General features: G+C 37.9%; 1 pseudogene; it reads right to left on the reverse strand.

Annotated features, from left to right (window-relative positions):
• Window positions 1-13,345: 13,345 nt before the first annotated feature.
• On the reverse strand, window positions 13,346-14,566 carry LOC101691408 (annotated as a pseudogene).
• Between the last annotated feature and the right edge of the window lie 232 nt (window positions 14,567-14,798).

A 14,798-nucleotide genomic window follows, 5' to 3' on the forward strand; every position in this document is an offset into this window, starting at 1 on the left:
GCTCTGCTGTCAACTCTCTACAAACATGGAGAAGTGTTGGGTTTACCCTGGTAAAATTTTTAAATTTAATATATATTTTTAAAAATCCTATAGGCATCTGAATGAACATTTGCCTTAATAGAAATTGCAAATCAGATTTGCCTCAAATGCCTGCTCTATAGCCAAAATTTCAAAAGATTTGGTGATATCTAGAGAATTCTTGGTGAAGAAAATGACTTGACCCTAAATTCCATACATCTAAGTTTTTGATCACATGAGAAATTAATTGAAAGACAACCATACATATATAGGCACTCAGAAACTATACTGCTATGTTACCCAATAAAAAGTTAATGAAAACATGTGGCAGTTAAACCAGAGATAAACTACAAGAAGGAAAAAGAAGTTTGGTTATAAAAGGATGTAACTCTGGGGCACCTAGTGGCTCGGTTGGTTGAACAGTGGACTCATGATCTCAGTTCAGGTCTTGATCTTAGAATTGTGAGTTCAAGCCTTGCCTTATTCTCCACACTGGCCATAAAGCCTACTTAAGAAAAAAAAAAAAAAGTAACTCCAAAATAAAAGCCTATGTTAAAAAGTATTCTTGGGGCGCCTGGGTGGCTCAGTGGGTTAAGCCGCTGCCTTCAGCTCAGGTCATGATCTCAGGGTTCTGGGATCGAGTCCCGCATCGGGCTCTCTGCTCGGCAGGGAGCCTGCTTCCTCCTCGCTCTCTCTGCCTGCCTCTCTGCCTACTTGTGATCTCTCTCTGTCAAATAAATAAATAAAATCTTAAAAAAAAAAAGTATTCTTGAAGAGGAAAATACATTCTTTAAGATAATTTAACAATAATAATCAAGGATCTTTGGCTCTATGGTAGTACCATAATGGTCAGTAAAATGAAGCACCTATGAAAGTTGATTGTCTTTTCTTAACTACCATTGGTATAATGTGAATCTGTGTTCAACATAAGAAATATTCTGGAGCACCTGGGTGGCTCAGTTGGTTAAGCCTCTGCCTTCAGCTCAGGTCATGATCTCAGGGTCCTGGAATCCAGTCTTGCATTGAGCTCCACTCAGCAGAGTTTTCTTTTCCCTCTACTTCTATGTGCACTATCTCTCTCTCAAAAACAAACAAACAACAAACAAAAATCTTAAGAAAAGCATAAGAAATATTGTGGCGGCATTAGTGACAAGGGTCACGGAAGCAGAACTGCATTGAAGTTCTCATTTTTTTAGTGAGCCTTGCCAATTTGCAAATGAGGATATTGTATCTACAAATTTCAGATTTAAATTTAATTACTGAGGTTCTATAGGACAAAAACTGCCTGACCAACTTCCCTGAAATTGATCTCTTCCGTAATAAAATGTGTATTATTTTTTAAAGGGTAGTCTATGATTTAAATTCTTGTTCACATCAAAACCATCAGTGATCATTCATTCCTTTTCCTACCTTTTCTGTGTAATTTACTAAAAAGTACCAAAGATCTCTATAAGCAGTACCAACAGGTTCATCAAATATGGAATAAGGTAATAGAAAGCATGAATGATCTAAAAGAGACAAATGATTTAAAATAAGTTATCGGGGTTTTTTCACCATGTAACACTGAGAAAGATCAGAAAACACTTGCCAGTGTATTCATTAGAAAAGTTGAAAGACTGAAAATAGTCAAGTTCATAAGAGAATTCTAATAGAACTCTATGATAATGTGGTTCTGGGGAAAAAATCTCATCAGTAGAAAATATACTCAGTCAAAATATCAGTTAATTATGAACTAAAATTCAGAAGTTGGAAGGGCAGCAGTTAAAAAATAATAGAATTTAAGGGTCACCTTGGTGGCTCAGTCAGGTTAAGCACACGACTCATGATCTTGGCTCAGGTCTTGATCTCAAGGCTGTGAGTTTAAGCCCTATGTTGGGCTCCATGCTGGGCATGGAACCTGCTTAACAAGTAAAGAATCTAATAAAGCAAATAAAATTTCCTCATCTTATAGAAAAGGGAACTCAACTACTGTGGCTTGTGATAATATAATTAGAGAATGGTCTATGTTTTAAAATCGTTGATGAATATTCTAGGAGAATTAAAGCAGACTATTTACTCTTCAAATCACCAAAGAATTAAAAACAAACATAAAACGGGAAGAATATAAGGTAAAAAATATTAACAAGATAAAAGTGACTGGAAAATCTGAAAACAAAAAGAATGAATATTACACTTTCAACATGACAGTGAAACACATAAAAATAATTTCTACCACAATCTACCAAATTTATCCTAAATACATACTTATCATAAGTGTTTTTGGAGTTCATAGAGCACGATACTTTTCTGGCCCTATAAATGTTATTATATAGAGGTCTTAAGGAGGTAATTAGCTCATTATATTGAAAAGAAAGAAAAAAAGTGACAATGTAATGACAATGTAAAAGTGACAATGTAATTTGAATTACATTCAAATTAAACTCAAAGTATTTCATTATGATCTAACTTGCATTGTGCAGTGACTCAGTTTTCATATTTTGTATCTGGATTCATTATATTATTTATCATAATCAAGTGATATTTATTCAATTTTTAAAAAGCTGTCATTATAAAATCACATTGAATTAATGACCATGTAAAATAAGAGAATTAATGACCATAAAAATGAGATGTGCTACAGAGGAAAGACATCAACTTCCAAACCAGAATGAGAGTTCTGGAAATTGAATATACTTTCAATATGTGTAAGGGAAGAGTTTGCTTTCAATTTATGGAAGCTAAATCTTGGAAATCAGTTGAAATATGGTTGTTACATGACCACTGTTTTCTTAATTATACCTTTTGAGTGTCATGTTCCCTCTTACTCTAGGATCTTTGCACACGCTGTTGCCTCTGCCTAGGACACTCTTCTTCTCTCCCTAGTTCTTCAATCCAGCCCTTTCTTCAGATCTCATCTCAATAATTATTCTTCAGGGGTTTTCTTTGAGCTTCTTAAGAAGATCTATTTCCTCTTTTATGCTTTCATCACATAATTTCATTTATTTAATGAATACTTACCATATTTCATTGGAATTAAGACACTGGTGATGGCAAGATATACCTTACGTTATGTGTTATCACTTAGAAAGACAATGTGATGCCAATTAAACTATGACACAATGTTTCATACTCAGAATTTTTATTTTACCCTTGTAAAAAGAGCTCTTTCAGAAATAGACCTACTTACCATATTTCCCTCTTGCATATACATAAAAAAGAACTTTAAAATGAAATAAATATATTCCTAAAATGTTCACATTCAAAATCCAACTTTCATTTCCTTTTCAAGTCAGAAAGATCAATACCCATGTGTTTCCACATGCTGTTGTCTTTTAAGCCATCAGAACCATTGTTGGTGCAGTGCTTCCTAAAAGTTTGCTCCAAGATTTAAGTCATTGGCTTTTAAAAAGTTTGCTCCAAGTTTCTACTTCACTGGAAGACTTTCATAGGTAATTTATTGAGTTTACCAGAAGGTTTCAAATTAAGTTTTCCTGATATTATTAGGACTCATTCTTTCCTCAAATGGACCTGAAAAAATGTCTAATCAAGCAACCAAAAATAAACATGTCCAAGCACATTTAGATAATAACTGTCACACCCTGTTAGTAAATATGGCATCATCAATGATAAGGATAGCCTGTTTCCCAAAATATGAAGCTACATAATTTACATTGATGAAATGTGCTATGTATGCTAATGTTCCAAGCCTTGTTTTAAGCACTCTATGAATGTTAATTCTTCTCATCATCATGACAATCCTATGTGTGTACAATTAATAGTTCTTTTCAATAAAGAAGAAACAAGCATAGAGGTTAGGTAACTTCCTCAACAGTCAGAAAGTGACGCAACTTTGTATAGTACTGTGTACCTTCTATAAGTTGAAACAAAGTTGTAACTTACATTCCCTGTTTGAAAAATGAATTCTTGGGGTGTCTGGGTGGTTCAGTCAGGTCATGATCCTGGGTCCTGGGATCAGGCCCCACGTCAGGCTCCCTGCTCTCTCTCCCCCTGCTGCTCCCTCTACTGTGCTCTCTCTCTCTCTGTCAAATAAATAAATAAAATCGTAAAAAAAAAAAAAAAAGAAAATTAATTCTTTCTACTACTAGATTGTGAACTTTATGAGGGCATATTGTTCTGTTGAAACCCCAGGGAATAACAACACAGTGCTTGATACAAACTGAAAGCTCAAGAGAGATACTTGTTATAGACTGAGGACAGATATCCTTCCCTGCACTTTCTGTAACCTCAGCATCTTTCCTTTCCTTCTTTTAAATTTGATTTTTGTAATCTAGCATTATCTGAAAAAAAGAATACCTTTCCTCCTACGTAGTATGATTTGAGGAAAATCAAGAGATTTTTCCCTTGAGATGATCTTTTTAAGTGATCAATGAAAGCCAACTATTAGTGATCTACACCTTTGTGTATGATGAAAAATGTTTGACATTTTTCTCTCTTTAGAGGCTTTCTTTTTAAGATGTAAATATGTGTAGTAAGTGTGATAGGTTACATGAATACTGTGTGAATTTGCTAAGTTTGTCTCTCCTATTGATAAGCAGAGAAAGATGGGTTTAATATGAGGACTCAAGATATCTCCTATGGGAATCAGAGTGAATTCAGAACATCTGGAAGGATTAAATTCAAATCTAAAATACACACACACACACACACCCCAAACCAAACCAAACTAAACAAAAAACAACTCTCAAACACTTCAAATCTCACCGAACTCAGATGGTTTAAACTTCTATTGAAGTATATAGTATACACAAAGAAAAATGTGCCATTTGTAAGTGTTGCCTATGGGTTTTTACAAAGTAAACACACATTAACAAAGCAGTACATTATCAACATCCTAAAATGCCTAGTCACTACACCTTCAAGAACAAAACTTCCTGACTTCTTTCATCATTGATTACTTTTGCCCATGTTTACACCTTATATACACAGAATCCTGATATATTCTCTTGTGTATGGCTTTTTTCACTCAATTTGTGTTTGTTAGATTCACTTATATTTTTATGTGTCATCATACTCCATTCTCATTGCTGTATTGTATTCCACTGGATAAACACAGCATGATTTATTTACCTATTTTATTATTGATAGGTGTTTGCATATTTTCCAGTTTGGGATTATTATAAATAATACTGTTATGAACCTTGTATATGCCTGTGATAAAAATAGATATTAACTTATTCTGGGTATATACGTAGTAGAATTTGGGGGTCATGTGGTGTATAAAATGTAGCTTCAGTAGATAAGCCAAATGTTTTCTGAAGAGGTTACACTGGGACACCTGGGTGGTTCAGTCAGCTGGGTGTTCAACTCAGTTTGGCTGGGTTGTGAGATTAAGCCCCACAGTCAGAGCATCATGGTGGGCTCTCTGCTTCCTGCTCAGCAGAGTCTGCTTGAAATTCTCTCTCTCCCTCTCCTTCTGCCCCTCTCCCTGCTCTCATTCTCTCTCTTTCTCAAATAAGTAGTAAAATCTTTAACAAAATTATGAAGTTTCCCTATCCACCTTTTCTTTTTTTTACCTCCTCCTCCTTCTTCTTTGTCTTCTTTTTGGTGGTAGGGAGGGCCCATCCTGTTTGTCTTGCCTTACCTAGAAGGATTTCATGGCATATCAAGTCCTTCATTCAATATGTACATACTGAGAATGTGCCACGTACAAGGAAATATCAGTAGCACCTTTTAGGCTTCTGGATTGAAAGTATGCTTGCATATCCTTCTCCCATTCAGTCACCATAGAATCACTGTAAGTTAATTGGAAGAGGTATTATTATTCTTTTATATATTTGGATTATGAAGGTCAGGAAGACCAAATACCTTACTCTCTACAGCTGATAAAGGCAGTACTTGAACATGGACCCAAGAGTTCTGACAACACATCCTATGATTTTTCTAGTTTGTCATGTCACCTCATCTAAAGGATGTGACATATTTTCTTCTATCAATCTACTTGTCATTTGTGAGAGGGCTGACCGTGGGATACTTAGGAAATCATTTTAATGATCAAATGTACTCCGTTGTGACAGCAGAGAAGTAACTTTTACTTATGGCCTTCTACCATCTGACCAGTGGATTGCTGGGTGCAGGCCCGCTTTGGGGGTAAGGAGGTCAGTTCTTCTTCAGCATGTCCTGAAGTGACCCAGAGGTGAAAGAAAGCCTAACTTTTCCAGTGAGTCGGGTAAAAGCATTCCCTTCGAGGCAGAGGAGACAGGGAGACGAAGCCAGCATTGTCCCGCCTGAGCAGCTCTGTTGTTTCTGAGAACTCCTTATTTCACAGACTCTATTTTTTTCCTCCGTAATCTAATTTTATAAATCAGTAACTATTTTATCATCTAAAACAAAAGAAGCTTTGACTAATAAAATTTAGTCTTGATGAAAAGATACTCCACTAAGATGGATTGTAAGAGGGAAAAAATAGAAAATAAATGGGAATAAAATGTACTTTTGCTCAAATCTTGATACAAGATAGAAATATGATATCAAATATTACTGCATAGATAAAAAAAATCCCCAGGTACAAAGCATTTTTCCTAAAGACAAAAATCAAACCAAATTGTACTTTTTATGATATCCATACATTTATATCCATGATCCTTGATTCATTCAGAGTCCTGAATGACATGCTTTAATTGCACGCGAAAGTACTGCAACAATCTTTTGTTTCTTTATTTACCTCTATTATAAAATGTCTTGGCAGACTTAGCCATTGACATTTTCTGCTTTCTCAAGAAAAAGATAATTTACCCGCTTAAAGATAGTAGGCTCCTGTGTATTGTTTTTCTCCATTTGGTATCCGTGATTCCCCCTCTGAACACTCGAGTGCTTGCCATCAGGGCACAATGACACTCCCTAATAACAACTGAACCACCGCACCCGTCATAATGCTGTGCGGCTCCCACATTCACCAGCACGGAGCCCCAGCTCTGTGGAAAGCATCCCAGAGCAGAGGCCGGCTTCTCTCCGCAGCTGCATCTGCTTCTCTTCTCCCCCTGGAACAACTGCTATGAAATGTAACTCCTGCTGAGCATATGGAGCCCCAAACTTGAGCCTTTTTCTCCTGATAGTCTCAGATCCTAAAATTCTCCTTGAACTCAAATACTCAGACTCCAGCGGCCATTGGAACAATACCGGTGCTCAGAAGAAATACTGCTCTTATTTTCATTAAAGGTATTTTTGCACTGACATTAATAGTTACAAGAGGTTAGTGTGACTTTTCTGGGCAGAAAAATCTATTTTGATTTTTCTAATAGGTGCTATCTTTAAAAAAAAAAAAATAAAGGTCATATGAATGCAAAGATTGTCCATACTGGAGGAGTTTTGACACTTCATCAGTTGTTTTATTTTATAGTGCCCTGTTTTCATCCTCAACGTGAAACATGTCATGTTTTATTTTTATTGAATATGAATTAAAAATATTGGGCTGTTGAAGATCAAGAGATGGCATGATCCTCTTGAAGTAATTAAGAATTTGTGCAGTAAATCACAAATCAGAATTTTTAAACTAAATTAAATCACAAGATAGGATGGAATTTCTTCTTAGGAATAACAGAATCATCAGCTTTCTCTTGGCTATTTTGAGCCTTTGGGGGAAGATCGTGTTCAGCATTCATGAGACTGTATTGTGGCTGGGCTCCCTTTCCACTATAATCTCTTAGTCCATTTAAAATTGCAACAATATAAATAGGACATGGGGAAAGGGTGGAGGGATACATCTTTTTGATTTTTAAAAAGAAATCCATCCTTTTTCTCTCCTGTCAGTACTTCTAATGTTTTACTAGTCTAACATCATTCACATCTGCTTATAGTGTCCCATTTTTCTCAAGCACTATCTGACCGAGTCGATCATCTAGTGTAAAAACCTCTGAAAGCAGTGATCATCCCATGTACCACCCAGCAGTGGCCAATGCCGCAACAAAGCTTGCAGTAAATATCTATTGAATAAATGAATGATTAAAAGCATGAATGATAGGGGCGCCTGGGTGGCTCAGTGGGTTAAGCTGCTGCCTTCGGCTCAGGTCATGATCTCAGGGTCCTGGGATCGAGTCCCGCATCGCGCTCGCTGCTCAGCAGGGAGCCTGCTTCCCTTCCTCTCTCTCTGCCTGCCTCTCTGCCTACTTGTGATCTCTCTCTGTCAAATAAATAAATAAAATCTTTTAAAAAAAAGCATGAATTATAGGATTTTCCACATGCTTAGACTAGAATTTTACCCTAGGAATGCCTATTATTTTAATGACAAAATGTAGTTGTGTATAATTTCAGTCATTTTTAAAAGTGTGAGTTTCACTTGTTCCTTGGCTATGGCCAGTGCCCACTAAAGATTGACAGATCTGTACACTGAGGTGAAAATCATCACTGATTTACCTCGGATCTTCTCACCTCCTCTTTCACTAAACAGACAGGTAAGCTATGAATGGGTCTCTGTTCCTCACCATGCCATGCTGAACTAGTGCTGAGCTACTACTGTTGGCTGGGTTTTGTTCTGTAAGAGCGATTAGTCCCGGGAGGAAACAGAAGTAAAATATTTCAGGCACGTCCTATGCTTTCCTTTAAGCCCTTTCAACTTCCTTTTACCCTGGTCGCTTTGTGATACATGTCACCATGACCAGACCTTCTGGAAACAACCCCTTTAGCCTAAAATACCAGTGTTCAGGAGTCCCTGTCTTCTGGGCTGCATATCCAATATCATTGAGATTTTTTTCTTAGGCATTACCAACGTGCTTTATGTATTTGTTTGCCTCCCTCCCGTTTAGTAGTAGAAATTACATATAAAGCTCAGTGTTTGTATGAACTTCATCATTACCTCTCAAAAGATTTGAAGGATCAGCTAACTAAGATACAGAAAGACCAGGGATACCTTCGGGGCAAGACACAATATTAATTACTGGCATGTACTTCCCATCTCCTTTGTAATAATACTATCTCTGCTGCCTGACGAGCACCTCCACTAGAGCCTGGAGGAGCTCTCATTCTGCAAGCAGGAATTCAGCCAAAATTACCATCTAAAATCAGAAAAGTATTTCAGCAACAGAGGGGTCTATGTATGTGCAGAGTCTCCTGCATGTGGCTGGTTGGCATGGCCAGTCGGTTATGGGATACCTATGGGCACCAGCCAGGTAAGGCCACAGACCAATGAGGAGACCTCATCCCACCTCTGCAGATGGGTACAGCAGGGATCTGGGAGACACAGGGGGTTTGAAGCTCGTCAGGTAAGGCAGTGTCAGTGAAGATAATGGTCCTTCACAGATAATCCAGCCAGGCAGCTCAAGCCAACAACGCATTTTATATCTTTCATTTTTACAAGGCACTGGTGAGATCACATGCGCGCGCGCCTGCACACACACACACACACACACACACACACACCCCATGCTGGCAAAACAGAGAAGTGACTATACAAAGCTACAAAACAGCAACTGTTTCTTTTTCCCCCCTCAGAAATAGGAAAGCAAAGGTTTAAATCACTGCAAGCAAGCTTGCTACTTCCTCTTTTTTGTTTGTTTGTTTTCTGTTCAAATTTGGCCCAAATATCCATGGCAGAAGAAAATGAGATGGAGAGCTCGAGTCAGACTCTCTCTCGTTAGCTGCTTCTAAATCCTCTCAGCCCTACAGGAACCCTGATCTGTGTATTCTGAAAATGGCAAGAGATACGTATTGTATATTCAAATAATATAACAGTAAAACCAGGATTCAAGGGTTGTTAATCTCAAACATATTATGGGATTGCAGAGCAACTAAGGTACTGAGTGTCTCCATTTTAATTACCAGGATTGGCAGAGGAATCCAATTATGTTGCTGTGTCCCCAACATAACCCTTTCTGTCTTTGTTTGCTGCTCAGCTATTCTGAGCGTGTTTTGATCACCTTTATTTGTTTGTTGTGTTTTGTCTTCTAGTATGCAAGCCTCCTGCTCTAATTTGAGAGATATTTTTGGAGGTTTTGTTCTCATCGAAAGAGCTGCTCATCTTCCTCTTGTAAGCGTGAAATGTTTCACGTTAAGAATATTCTTTCTTTTATCATTCCCTGGTGGAATTGAGGCAATGAGGATGACTGGCTTCCCATATGTGCCAGACCATTGTTTGGATCTGATGGTTACAGGCGCAAATTAGTCTTACTCAGAGCTCTGACATCACTGGAAATTTCAGTCTAGGAGTACATTTTTATTCCATATGAATTCTTAGTGCAATGCAAAGAAAGGATCCTTAGACTTTCTGCTTCTAAACATCTTTTCACACCCTAGGACTGAATAGAAATAAAATGTTTAATTCAAATGAACACCCTTCATTGATAGTAGGGGCAAAACATTATCTGCATGGATAATGAACAGCACTTTTATGATAAAAATTAAATTAGTCACCAAGTTCTTTCCATCCTACCCTCTGTTTTCACTGAAATCTAACCTTTCACTTCCACTTCTGTTCCCAACACCTGCTTTAGCCTTCATTGCACTTCCACAAATATTTCAATAATTTTCTAACTGATCTCTCTGTTTCTAATCTGTCCTGTTCTTTCCCTGACTCCCATTTTTTCCTCCAAAGCACAAGCATGGCCAGCTCATTTTCCGCTCAAAAATTTTACAAGGTACCCTGCTATCTATAAAATATCACTCACTCCCCTCATCTGACATTCAAAATCTTCTCTGGCATGGCACTGATCTAACCTTTCTAGCTGGACTCTATTTCCTCATATCGACACTTCACCAAACTCCGTTATCAATTCTATCTCAATATGCAACGTATTTGCCTAACACTGACTTACTGTTTTACTCGTGCTCTATTATTGGGTAAAAATTGGGTTTTACCTCATTTTCTCATATTCACCAGATCTTGTTCTTCAGGATTAAGGACAGTTATTACTTATTGGGGCAGTCTTTACCTTAATACTTCTTTGTAACCTATTTGGGGCTTGTTTTATCTTCATTGTGTTCATAGTGATCTCCTCCAGCATATTGTGAACTCCTTGAACATAAAGATTATGTTTTATACATTGCTGTATAACCCCCATTGCTTTGGTACTCTGGCATTCCTATAGGTACACATTCATTCATCCAACAATTCTTCATTGAGTTTCTATTTAGTATCAAGTGCTGTGCTGCATGCTAGGGATGTAATAATGAACATAACACAAAAAACTTCCTGTGCTTATGGAATCTATATCCCATTGGAGGAGAAAAGATAAGGAATAAAGGAAGTTAGTAAATATGTAGAACTGGGGAAGAAAATAAAACTGTGAAAAAGGTGGGGAAATGTCATTGTACATAGGGTGACAGAGGGGAAGGTGATATTTGGAAAAGTAAGAAAGCTGAAAAAAGTATAAGATAAGGTCATGGGACACCTGGGGGGAAGAGATTTGTAGGCTGATACAACAACAAGTGCAAAGGCCCTGAAGGTGAAAGAGAAAGGTGGAGAATAGTGCCAGATGAAACGGAATTATTGGGTGGATGCAATGGACAGTGACTTGGAGTTAATTGTAAGGACCCTGGCTTTGATTTGAATATTATGGAAGATTATTGTCAGATTTAGGCTGGAAAAGAAAATGGTGTGAAATATAATTTAAAGTATCACATCAGTTTCTGAAATTGTAATGGATTGAAGGGGGCCAAGGATGGAAACAGAGGGAAGAGTTAGAATATTATGACCACTTGAGCTTGAGTCAGTGGGTGTCGTACATTCTGGGTATAACTGATCTGTACTAACTCGTCTTTCTAACTAATAGCGTAAATGCCTAAATAAATAAATAAATAGATAAATAAACTAGATATACACTCTGTGGTCTTAGAAAAGACTCTACCCCTCATCTTTGTCTTTTATGATGATGCTCTGAATGACAAAGTGTACTAAACATTATATAATGTGATCTCATCAAAATGAGATGAAGGAGGAGGAGGAGGGCAGGGGGAAAGAGAAAAACAAAACGATCCTCTCTGACTCTTGTTGCACTGACCCATGACTGCCACTTGCCCAGTTGATAGCAGTTGATAACAGAAAATATGTCATAGCAAGTTGTTACAGCTTCTTTGATGAATTGTTTTCCAGATATCTTTTTTTCATGCATATGCTTCTAAAAGAAAAAATTGGATTATTTTAACTCTATTCTTTTTTTTCCATTTAAGACAGGAAATGCTTTATTCAAACTCACCAGAGAAATGGTCAACTTGAGTCTATAACAAAGCATCATGTTTTGTTCATTTTTTTGGTTTGTTTTTCGCTTTTTTTATTTATTTAAACTCAATTTAGTTAATATATACTGTGTTATTAGTTTCAGAGATAGAGTTCAGTGATTCATCAGTTTCATACAACACTCAGTGCTCATTACATCAAGTATTCTCCTTAATACACATCACCAATTACCCCATCCCCCCATCAAACTCCCCTCCAGCTTGGGTAGATATAACAAAAAGTCATGTTTTAAATCATAGGTCAGTAATTGTGTGTGAGAGTGTACACTATTACATACAAATTAGCTGGTCAGAGCACAACATTTCAATGTTTAAAACAGAGTAAGCTTCCCTGTAAAAAGCAGCACCTTTGTGACTCTTTTTTTTTTTTTTTTTTTGACGGAGGGGAAACTGTTTGATTGATTGATCGACTGATTGATTTAGTTCAGTTAGCCAACATATAGTACATCATAGTTTTTTTTTTTTAATCTGTGAATGGGATTTATTTTTTATTTTTTTAATTTTTTATTTTTGATAAACATATATTTTTATCCCCAGGGGTACAGGTCTGTGAATCACCAGGTTTACACACTTCACAGCACTCACCAAAGCACATACCCTCCCCAATGTCCATAATCCCACCCCCTTCTCCCAAACCCCCTCCCCCCAGCAGTGGTACATATACACAATGGAATATTATGCAGCCATCAAAAGAAATGAAATCTTGCCATTTGCGACAACATGGATGGAACTAGAGCGTATCATGCTTAGTGAAATAAGTCAAGCAGAGAAAGACAACTATCATATGAGCTCCCTGATATGAGGAAGTGGTGATGCCACATGGGGGCTTAAGTGGGTAGGAGAAGAATAAATGAAACAAGATGGGATTGGGAGGGAGACAAACCATAAGTGACTCTTAATCTCATCATAGTTTTTAATGTAGTGTTCAATGACTCATTATTTGTGATAAAGATGCAGTTCATCTATACAATGTAATATTCCCTAGCCATCAGAAAAGATGAATATGTACAATTTGCACCAATGTGGGTGGAATTGGAGGGGATTATGCTCAGTGAAATAAGTCAAGCAGAGAAAGACAATTAACATATGTTTCGCTTATATGTAGAATATAAGGAATAGCACATATGACCATAGGGGAAGGGAGGGAAAACCGAATGGGAAAAAATCAGAGAGGGAGACAAACCTTTGTGACATCTTTAACTTTAGTAGTCCTTTCCTCAGAAAACTCTCCTTCCTCCATGGCCTCAACCACATACCAGTGAACAAAGGCATGTTTGGCATCCAGCAGGTCAAACTTGTGGTCCAGGCAAGCCTAGGCCTCAGCAATAGCTATAGCATCACTCAGCATACACACAGTTCACTGTCCTTTGGCCAGGTCTCTACCAGGTAGCACATTGGAATACTGGGAACCAGTGCCAACTTTGAAGCCAGAGGAGCATCTGTCCACAAAGTGGATGGTACACTGGCAATGGCAATGTTGACATCTTTTGGAACCATGTGTCTATGGTACCACAGGCAATAAGCTATGCATTTACCATGGCGAGGGGCACATTTTACCATCTGGTTGACTGTCTCAAGGCACACACTGGTGGTCTCTGCTACAGAAATCTGTTCATGGTAGGTTTTCTCAGCAGAGTTGACAGTAGCATATATGACCAGAGGAAAGTGGATGTGGGGACAGAACAGCCGGTGGTCTGGAATTCTGTCAGATCAACATTCAGGGCTCCATCAATTCTTAGGGAAGCAGTGATGGAGCACACAATTTGACGTGTCAACCTATTCAGGTTAGTGTAGGTTAAGCGTTCAATATTAAGGTTTCTACGACAGATGTAATAGATGGCCTTATTGTCTACCATAAAGGCACAATTTGAGTGCTCCATGGTGGTGTTGATAGGGAGGATGGAATTGTAGTGCTTAGCTACAGCTGTGGAAACCTGGGGGGCTGGATAAATGGAGAACTTCACCTTGGACTTTTTGCCATAATTGACAGAGAGAGGTGATGAGGTCAATGATCTCCTTGACAATGGTGTAGTGTCCTTGGGCACAGTTATTAGCAATATCTTTCTTGCCTGTAATGAGATGCTTAGGGTGGAAATGCCAGCAGTAGGTGCCATTGTGAACTTCATCAATTACTATGGGTGCCTGGTCTCCAAATATTGCCCTGGGCACATGTTTGCCATCTCACTAAAGAAGGTGTTGAAGGAGTCATCTCCTTCCCCAGTGGTCTTGTCACTTGGCATCTGACCATTGGGCTGGATGCCATGTTCCAGGCAATAGAGCTCCCAGCAGGCATTGTCAATCTGGACACCAGCCTTGCCAGCATGGATGGAGATGCATTCATGCATAGTTGCTGCTTTGTGGCTGCCAAGCAGATGGCAGAGAAGAAGAGGAAAGCTTGTTGCCTCTTACAGTGTGACTCTCAAGTGGTTGTTATAAGAGAACCTCTTAATTCTATTCTTAAAATTCAGCTATTTTGTTTAGTCTGCAGATATAAAAATTCTCTTTTCTTGGCTGCTCTATCAATTCTCTCATATGTGAATCAATGAAAATATAAGATTTAATAAGTACCTTCGAGGCATAGTTCTATGGATGTAAGGCAAAGTCTCACAGTCTTACAA

The sequence above is a fragment of the Mustela putorius genome, unplaced genomic scaffold (genome assembly GCF_011764305.1).
Source record: "Mustela putorius furo isolate JIRA1106 unplaced genomic scaffold, ASM1176430v1.1 tig00003834_pilon_pilon_pilon, whole genome shotgun sequence".
Taxonomy (NCBI): domain Eukaryota; kingdom Metazoa; phylum Chordata; class Mammalia; order Carnivora; family Mustelidae; genus Mustela; species Mustela putorius.